This window comes from Etheostoma cragini, chromosome 13 (assembly GCF_013103735.1).
Source record: "Etheostoma cragini isolate CJK2018 chromosome 13, CSU_Ecrag_1.0, whole genome shotgun sequence".
Taxonomy (NCBI): domain Eukaryota; kingdom Metazoa; phylum Chordata; class Actinopteri; order Perciformes; family Percidae; genus Etheostoma; species Etheostoma cragini.
The window spans coordinates 2,957,884-2,967,641 of record NC_048419.1 but is presented as its reverse complement, the minus strand read 5'-3'; the positions used below and the strand labels follow the sequence as shown (position 1 = coordinate 2,967,641).

The following is a 9,758-nucleotide window of genomic DNA, read 5'->3' as shown; positions in this document are numbered from 1 at the left end:
GTAAAGTGTCTTGAGATAACTCTTGTTATGAATTGATACTATAAATAAAATTGAATTGAATTGAATTGAATTGAATCTATCTATCTAGGTAACCTAGTCAATGGGAAAATTGAATGGGTGACCAGCAAACATCAGCATTTTAACCTATTAGCCTTCATGTCGAAAAATAATCACTGATCACTGAAACAGGAAATATACCCCGTTTGTGCCAGGTTCATCGGAATACATTGAAAGAGTTGTTAGCCGGTACAATGGCGAATTTGCCAGATGTGACATAAGCAGCGAAATAACTAACCGCTATTTAAAGATATGTGCAACTGCATTGGGTTACTGTGTTGAAAAGATGGGTTTTAATCACTTTTGACAACATGAATGTAATTGCGAGAGAAGGACACAGGAAAAATAAACTTCAAATATAGTTTTGACACTGTCACATGGATTGGTATGGGGAACCAGTAGTAAACTGGTACCAGTCCTGGACGGGTCAGTGCCGAAGTATCAATAAGCTCCTTGATAAGTAATCAGTTTGAACCGCCGCCAGGACCAAGCATCTGGGAATGATGATTAAACTAAAATATGTTAGGCTTTACAACAATTAGCTAACTCCTTTTGAGAAAAAGCTTGGTGCATAATTGCATAAATTAAGCTAAAATATGTTAAGCTTTACAACAAGTAGCTAGCTCCTTTTGAGGAAAAGCTCGGTGCAGATGTGTGTATAACCCTCCTGTTGTCTTTGGGTCACATTCAACCCATTTTCAAAAAGTGCCTAGATCAGAAATTTGTCTTTCTTTCAACCAAATTTCCTAAAATGAACAGGAATGGTGGTATAAAACGCTCTTAAGTCAAATGAAGTATCAGTTCACTACTTTATCAGTTCACTACTTCACTCTCTCTGTGTGTGTGTGTGTGTGTGTGTGTGTGTGTGTGTGTGTGTGTGTGTGTGTGTGTGTGTGTGTGTGTGTGTGTGTGTGTGTGTGTGTGTGTGTGTGTGTGTGTGTGTGTGTGTGTGTGTGTGTGTGTGTGTGTGTGTGTGTGTGTGTGTCATATGTAAAAGTTTTAGCAGGGAATAGGGTTGGGAATCTTTTTTTCTGATACTGGTGCTAAAACAATGACACAAAAACAGGAGATCACAAAATGACAGTGCTAACAATGTAGTAGCAACTCTTCCTGGGGTTCACTAACTTGTTTATTGCAAATTTCATATGGTACAATTTAAATGATTTATTCAAAATGTAAACTTGTGAGAATTACATATTTCGCGTACAACTCATTTACATTGGTATTGTTTATACTGTAGTTGTTAGACCAGCCATTTGTAGCAATTACTCCTCCCTCATTATATATACAGGAAACTCAAAAACACTTTAACATTTAAAATAACTATTGAATATTTTCCTGTCTTTATTTTTTGCACCAAATTATTGACTTTTATTTTTATTATTGATCGGTAAGCGGTATGGATATCAGTATAGATATCGATATGGAAATTGGTATAGACAAAATCCTAACGGTACCCATTAATAGTCACAGCCACATTCTATAAGGGTGGGAATCACCAGACGCCTCTCAATACAATATCATCACAATACTTTTGCCACAATACAATTTTTTGGTTTTTCAAATGATGTCCCCAAAAGGAAACTATGTTAACATCTGTTTTATCTAAAAAGATACATTTCTCTGTTTGTTCATCTCACTTCAACTGTATTGCTGCAAAATGGGATTGTCCAGCAGACAAACTGACCAACACATACATAATAAAAGATCCATACTTGGCACCTGTGTATTGATACTACAGAAAATATGCCACAGAAAATATCTGACGTTCAGCTAGGCAGTCGGACACACTGCAGACCAGTGTTGCAAAGTCCATGGAAAACTGAATGCTGTTGCCGGGCACCCCAAGAACTGGCCCTTAAGTTCCAGGAGAACACATTGCCTTATTTGCATATCAATGTGTATTGATAGTGTGTGGTTTCAATTGAGTGAGAGGAGCTGGGCTGTTGTGGTCAGACATCCTTTGGAGGGCTAGGTGGAAAAATCTGCAGCTCGTGTGTTGTGTTTTTTTAGCCACACTAGACACATGGATCTCAACAACTATCGGATGATTGCCATGAAATGTTGTCCAGATATTCATGGTCCACAGAGGATGAAACCTACTGACTTTGGTGATCTCCTGACTTCATTCAGAGTGGCATTTGATGTTTTGAGAGAAATCTCTCAACAGCTATTGTATGGCTTTTGGTAGAAAGATTACCGTTCCCCTCAGGGTGATTTTTAATCACTTAACTCATCTAACACCATCAAGATGTTGACTTTATTTTTTATTATTATTATTACATTTTAGGCCTTTAATGACAGGACAGCTGAAGAAATGAAAGGGGAGAGAGAGGGGGAATGGCATGCAGCAAAGGGCCGGAGTTGAACCCCGGCCCGCTACGTTGAGGAGCAAACCTCTGTATAAGGTTACCTGCTCTACCAACTGAGCTATCCAGGCGCCCAACAGGTTGACCTTTTAATTTGTCTATCAAAACAATGATATTTCCTCCAGCATTTGTGTGTTTAGTGCTAACTAACTCATTTTACCATGCTAACCCACTGAACTAAGGGAGTGTTCCATTACCCATACTAACATACTAATTATTAAGTATGCCATAGTACATCCCAATATATACGTAGTATGTAAAATGCAGTATGCCAAAGAAATATCAGGATAACCTACTACATCTGGTCATATTTTGCCTTATGCAAGCCAGAATAAATTCCAACCCCCATCCTCTGGATATGAGCAAGAGGCTCAAAGTTCAAGGCGCAATGTTATGATGAAGTAGTATGTCACAATTATATCCAAAACATACCATTCTCTCCAACCAATCCGTAGTCTGAAGGTTTTCACATCACCTTTTAGTATCGCCTCAGCTCGCTGGGAACCCTGACTGTGGTAGTACTCTAGACCTTTTTTTTGTTAGGGTCTGCTCCAAGATCACTGGAGACCAGCAGAAAGACCTCAGCTCTGTGTCGAAAGAACGAGTACTTCAGAACACTGACAAAATACCAACAACCTGACCATGCACCTTCTAGTGAATTTGTAGTAATGCCGTCAGGCTTGTGCTATTATGTGTCTGCACGGAAATCAAATTGTTATGCAAATTATTTTATTCCTTCCGCTATCAGGCTACTGAACACAACCTATTGATCTGTGCACTTGTTGTCACTGGCATGTTGATGCTGATGGTTTGATTGTTGTCTTTAGTTATGGATTGTTTTTAATTCATATTTATTCACATGGAATAGAGTATAACAATGAAATGCACTTTGGGGATTAACACATTATTCTGAATATGAAAGTCTTATTAGCGATTTATCCTCACATACAACCGTATTTGTTTTGACCCACGTGGGAAGTGTGCTTTACCCAACAGTAGCCTACTCGACAAGAAAAAAACTGAATGACTGCTGGAATATAGTGCCAAACAAAGCAGTATTTAGCTCACAGGATTGCTGGTACACTGTCAATTTAACTGGCTGAATACAGTGGACACACACTGCTTTGTATTTGATAAGAAAGTAGTACAAATTGCTAATAGCTGTACTGTTTAGACAGCATGTACATTTACGGGTTAGGTGATATTTTGCTGATCACATTTAAGAATTCAACATTAAGTACTGGAGCCGATCAAGTCCCCAAGATGGCAACAGTGACGATAAAGTGACAGCAAGCACATTACATTGCATTTGTTCTGTGACGTCCTGCATTACTGCACTGAACTTATTGAGTAAATGAACAGCAGATGAATTGCAAATTCCAACTTTGATAAATGTCATGCCACTGGCTGATAGGGTTGTGAATCTTTACTGGTCTTGCGATTTGATGACGATTATCCTATCATTGATTCGATATCACGATGCATCACCTCAACGTTATGATATACTGCTACCCATGGTTTTCATAAACAAATTTAAGCACTCAGATGCATATGTGGTCGTGTCTCTTAAAAAAGACACAGGCTGAATGTAGCAGAGAAAAATCAACAAGCAACATCTGTAGGCAATGATCCAATATGGTCTTTAACTGCATCAACGCGTGATCGTCAACAACGGTATTGCGATCATTGATGCAATAATTAATTTAAACAGCCCTATGGCCAATCCATAAGAGGGATAATTGGTCCGCTAGCAGTGCATGCCTTCCATTAAGACCGCTGGTAATGTTGGCAGGAGTTAAGAAAGGTCACTAACCCTTGTCACAGACCATGTGTTGTTTGGGTCTAGTTACATGTCTCAATCTTAAACTGCTTGTCTCGTCATTAGGGAATAACACCAAAGACGATGATGGAAATCCATTGCATACATTAGACCTCGTTATAGCATCTCTGTCTCTGTTTTCTCTTTACATGCAGTACATTGTAGCTGCAGTGTAGAAAACTGGAAGAGGTCATGTGAGTGAACTTTTCCTTCCCAGTATTGATTTCATGTAGAGGGATTTGTGTGCATTTACTTGGCTCCTTCCTACTTCAGAGCTGCTCTGTTTCCCAGAGAGTTTAGCAAGAGATTGAGTCTGCTGGGAGAGAGAATGCAGTAACGGCAGCGTAGAGGAATACACAGAGTGCATTAGGTATGACTCATAGGGGTGTCACGATTTCAATTTCAAACGGAGAAAAACGACAGAATGACCATTCATTTCAACCATCAACATCGCAAGCAGAATGGACAATTCTTTTAGAGTGTTTTCTTCTCTCCAGCCCCGCCTACCTGCGCGTGTATGAGTGAGAAGAAAAAAAAAGATTTGGGCATTGGAAACAAGCAATAGCTATAAATGCTGTGATGCTGTACGTTGGAGATTTGTTGCACAAATGTCAATATCTTAGCATCTGTCCCTATTCAAATCAACATGACAAATAATTTGAATTGCAGAGATATTTGAATTGGGCAAACTTGTACATTTCTCTTGTCATTTTCAGCCGTAACTGTTTAAAGATATACTGTATAATCAAACACAGACGTCTGACCTGCCCGGTCCTGTGTGGCTTTTGTAGCGTCTTTGATTAACCAAGTCTAGCGTTAGGAACGGCAACATGTCACCGCCGGTCGGACTGCTAGTTTGGGTGGTGTCCTTTACTTTACTCTGTGTCCCAACAGGTTACTTAGCTCTCCGCCTTAACAGTAGCCTAACATATGAAAGCATCACACATGCATGTTATGACTGAGATGAGAGTATATCCAGTTGTTCCTCGTCCCCGTTAGCTGGGACCCGTTAAATTGTACGTACGGGAAGGTAAAGTGACCAAACGTGATTGTGTGTGTAAAGCTTAGCTTTTGGCTTTAACCCTCCTGTTGTCCTCAGGTCAAATTTGACCCCTTTTTAAAAATGTCTATTTCAGAAATATGACATTCTTTTAACCAAATTAACACAAAAAGGATGGATTCCTTGCAACGCTTTTTGCAAATGTAATTAATCACTTTCATTGAATTTTGGGTGGAATCCTGACCAAAACTCATCCAATCAACATATGTTCCTCTGATCTTAACTAGTAGTCAAAATAATTCATAATTTTAACTCAAATATTAAGTATAATTCCATATAAATTAGGGTTTTTTACCATGGATTCCAAAAAGTAGTGTAAAACTAATGGTATTAATGTGGTGTAAGAATGCGTTGAACATGTCAAATGTCCGAAAAAGGGTAAAAAAAACAAACAAGTGTTAATCTTTTTGACCCGGGAGGGCAACACAAGGGTTAATAAAAACATGGCGTAGTGGCATACACTGCTAAGTTGAACATTTCCTGACTCTGACCTGTGGGAAGACAAGATCTTGGGTTGTGATTAGAACAACTTCGTCACCAGTAACGCTGCCATCCTGATGAGAATAGAGGGTGTTTACCGTGTAGAAGTGATGAAGTCTTGATTTTTAATCTGCTCGCAGCTCCGGCTCTGTCCTCTTCTCAAGGACGGCCATTTCTGTGTTTTTTGCTGCATCAGGTAATTTCGGAAAGCTCAGCCTGCTTTGCCCTGCCTGCCTGCCTGCATGGCATACACAAACTCACTTCCTCTTTTAACTAATGCATACACTTGAATCCTCTACATGAGCTAAATACTAAGAAGACCAAACGTATGATGTTTTGAAGGGCTCGTTCCCAATCCCCAAATAATATAACTATTAACACACTAAGTGGGGTATTAATTGAAAATGTTCCATCATACAAGTATTTAGGTTTTGGGCTGGACAACAAACTTTCTTTCAAAGTTCATGTTGAAAAGCTTGTAAAAAAAAGCTGAAACTAAGGCTGGGGTTTTATTTTAGGAAGAAAACTTTATTTAACATGTTAGCCAGACAAACAGGCGACCTTTGTAAGTGTTTTGGACTCTGGTGATGTTGTCTACATCCATGCTGCCTCTAGTAGTCTCCACCTTTTAGATTATGTGTACCATCGTGCTCTGAGCTTTTTAATAACTCTTATTCGCGTACTCATCATTTTACGCTGTATGAACTGGTAGCCTGGCCATCACTAAGTTGACATAGACAACTTCATTTGTATATTTTTTGTACAAGGCCATGTTGGGTAAACTGCCGGCATGTTTATGTAATCTCCTTAAGCACAATTCTAGCTGTTTTTCATCTCCGCTCCACCAGGTGGCGCTCTTACCAGGTTTCAGGGGTATTTTAAAGGGTTTCCTTTTAAAGTAGTGAAAGGAAAACAATCTGTATTTTAGACTACCTATATTTTCTTCACGGTATTTGTCATCTTAAATGTGTGTCTATTATTATAGATAGTATGTATGATATGTTTTTGACTAAAATGCACACCAGAGAGCCCTGGGGATTACGTATGCCCAGCAAGTCTTTGTCAGATGTAGAACCAACTGCTTGAGTGTGGCCTGTGTGGATCCTCTCTTCCTACTTTTCTCTCCTCCCTTATTTTATTGGGTCCGTCCTGCTATATTCCTGTCACTATTTTCGACACCGTCACAGTTGGATTTCATTTGGAGGTTGTCATGTGGTGGGTAGTACTGAAGCTATATTACCCAAGAGGGCGTTCTCTGCCGTGATTATGCTGTACTGATGATTCAGTAGGTAGGAGATGAACACTGGTAATAGTCCCAACCTTAATCACAGTTTTTAAACCAATAGTGACTCATGTTACAGTGAGTAGTCCATCACAAGAGGGGAGGCTAACTGGTTGTCTAGATACTAGAAACCTCTTGTATTACCTAATTTTTGACTAAGTCAGGGAGAAAACTCCAAATCGCAAGATGCACTTTACAACTTAAACAATGTGTTCAATAATCGAATAGTTGACAGACAGAAAAGAAACAACCGGCAGCAATTTTGAGAAGATAGTTGATCAATTCTAGTAAACATGTCTAACATTCTGTTGTTGTAGTTCATTAAATATGAGGATGACGCTTTGGGCTTCAGGAAATTGTTATTTAAGTGGTTCAATCCAATAAATCCCTCGCAGTGCACATGAATGGGAACACAGGGGCCCTCCACCAGAAGGGCCAGAGCCGGCTCTACTTCCTACAGAGGCTCAGAGGCAACAAGACGTTGCAGGCGTTCTACCAGTCTGTGGTGGCCATCACTATGGTAATGCTGCTGCTGTGTGCGGGGGCAGGAACAGGACGGTTAATTAGAAAAGATACACAATATATTGTCATCATGCCCATATCTGCAGGTGCAATGCACACATTGCGAAAGGCTGCAACATATATATGGCGAAAAACACTTTTTTTAGTGTTTCTTAAATTCAACTTTATGTTCAATTTCTTCAATGAAATAATGTTAAATGATTCCAATCATTTGTTTTAAATTCAACAAGCAACTTGTATTTTTGCAGAATACTGAAAGCAGCAGAACTGAGTACACTTTAATATCTTGAATATTGGGTTGCAAGTAACATCATGATCACAATATTCAAATGTTACTGTTTCCAGAAAGCAGTTTTCCTTCGATGAAACTTAATTCTTTAAAAACGTGTGGATGGAAACATAGCTTCGTTTTTCCGCCGGTAAAAGGTATTTCAAAAGAAATATAAATTTAGAAATTATAAACGCTGATAAAATTACAAAGGATACACTGAGACTAGGAATGCATCCCAAGGCCAAAAAACATAGGAAAGACAGAAGGGAGGGAGGGAGACAAAACAACACATGCAGAAAAAGACACACACAGAGACAAACACACGCCAAGGGACCAAACACCTGCAGGTTAAAACCCGGACCTCAAAGATTCAGCGTTGCTCAGACAAGTGTCCAGAGTCTTTCCTGGCGCTCCATGTATAAATGCCGTAGAGAGCTCCATAGAAACTACATCCAAGAAGGACAGGGTCCATGCACGGATAGACACACCATAGGGTGGTTTCCAACAAGTTGCAATCATTTTCTTTGCAGCTGTAAGCAAATACAGCATGTTTCTGAGTCCCAGAGAGCTGAAAGACAGACAGGTCATTCAGAATCAAGACATCGTCAGAAACAGGCACGTTAACGTTAAACAAGGCGGAAACTTTGGATGCAATATTGTTCTAGAACTGACCAACGAGAGAACAATCCCAGATATCCGCCAGTAAAACTGTTGTACAATGTTCACATGATTAAACTTCGCTACCAAGACTTAAAACTTATGATAATATCAGACATGTTTGATTATTTCTGATTGTCCAGGTGGGGAAAAAGACTGACTGGGACTGAGTTTTATGAACACCTTACACCAAACGATTGAGATGACAGGAGCGCTCCAACTTTAGCGAGACTCACATGATTTCATTCCGATCTTGTAAATGAGTCTGTGATAGTGGAATCGCATGAAACGTCTTTTGGTGTAAGGTCGGCATTACTTGTTTTACTTTTATATTACTACTTGTGTTTGACGTATGTTTTTGCACTATGCGTTGTTCCGTTTGCTAGTGATGGTCAAGTGAAGCTTTGCAAATCACTGTCTTTATTTTCTGAGCTCACTAGATGGCGCTCTCTGTTCAAAGAAAAAGGTTAAATGAGTATTTTCAATCCAGAAAGCGCCATCTAGTGGGCTCAGAAAAGGAAAACAGTGGTTTCCAAAGCTTCATTTGACCATCACTACCGTTGGTTCATTTGTGTACTGCTGCAAATATCTCCCTGTGCACAATTACAGTACATGTCTATCTAGTAATAGGATAGGTCCACTATCTTACTACCAGTCAAACTTAAATTTACTGAGTTGAAGCTATTCTGGGAGCATAGTGCCTTATGTTTGTCACAGCATTCCAAAGTCTGTTGGGTTTGCAGAACTACTATAGTAATTTTTCTGTTGCATTAAAAAGCTTGTGTTGCATTATTCGTTTCATACTTGGGTGTTGAATGGACAGTTGGCATACTTAAAACCAGCTGTGAGCGCATCTTTGTATCAAAGCAGTCAGTCAGTCAGCGAATCTCTGGACAAAGTGCTGTTGTAGATGAGACAGACAAAAATGGCATTTCAAATAAAACGTGGATTGGCTGGGAAGAAAAATTGAGTTGGCCATTGATATTCTGGGTTGAAATAGAGACACAGTCATCACAGGATATCAGGGCAGCCAATGTTAGTGTTTGACTGTTAATTCACACACGAATGTGTGTGCCAGAATCTCCATGTGTTAACACTGAAGTGAAATCCTGCTTTGCGAAGCTCCATCACCATGTAACTTGATCTACAGTACACACAATTAATTATTTTTCTCTCTCCCTGTTCTCTCATCCTGCTCCCATGTCAATCTTCGTGTTCATTTTCCCTTTTCATCACACGTT

General features: G+C 39.4%; 1 protein-coding gene across 4 annotated transcripts in view; it reads left to right on the top strand.

Annotated features, from left to right (window-relative positions):
- Positions 1–9,758, top strand: part of arhgap32b (Rho GTPase activating protein 32b) — a 109,256-nt gene that overhangs the window by 22,949 nt on the left and 76,549 nt on the right. The window lies entirely within an intron of this gene.